We start from the raw sequence: 823 nt of genomic DNA on the forward strand, positions 1-823 counted from the left end.
CGGGGTGAGTGGTGCGCCGGTGTGCGCGTCCATGGGTGGGTGGCAGGGCGCTGGCGCCGGCGCGCGCGGGGCGTAGGACGAGGAGAGGAGAGAGTGCGGCGCGAGCGCTCGAGTGTGCCGCGCGCTGTAGCTGGCGCCCGAAATACGCCGCGCGGGTAAGTGTTTTCAACCGCGCGCTCAACCCGTTATAGCACGCGCGCCGTTTTTGCGCGCCCGGTGGAGCGACCCGCCGCGTTGCGCGCGCGCTAAAACGGCCTAATTTGCGGCGCGGCGCTAGTTTAGCGCGGCTGTTGGAGATGCTCTAAGGTGGAGGCCATAATTGCGAAGGGTGCAGCTGTTGACACTTCCAAAATGCTGCTCTCGTGCTAGTGCTATCTTCTTCTTAAGTTCTTATTCGTTGTACATGCAGCTGTACTTGCTGTATCGCACTGCTGAAAGATTTGGAGACGTAGTAGTACGACAGTTTTGGCATTGCAATACAGTGAAGTCCATGCAACACCTGCAAAATCCCATACAGTATTGGTACAAGTACCCGTCTGCTTTCTGGGCTGCTGCATTACCATTCACGTCTCAAATTTACTCTTTTATGTACGAGTCTCGCATATTCCACCCTCTACATCCATATAAACCATGTAAAATAAACCTACATACTACGACACCCCTCATGGAGCCCGTCGACAATCTAGGCTTCGCGCCTTGCCCGATCTGCTCAACGAGCTGCAACTGACGCTCCAGCGTTAGATATGGGTAGCTCCTTACCTGACAACGTGGGGACATGGATACCGATGGTGGCAGACGGGGAGTGGAAAGTGGCTACGACGGG

This window comes from Triticum dicoccoides, chromosome 3A, assembly GCF_002162155.2.
Source record: "Triticum dicoccoides isolate Atlit2015 ecotype Zavitan chromosome 3A, WEW_v2.0, whole genome shotgun sequence".
NCBI lineage: Eukaryota > Viridiplantae > Streptophyta > Magnoliopsida > Poales > Poaceae > Triticum > Triticum dicoccoides.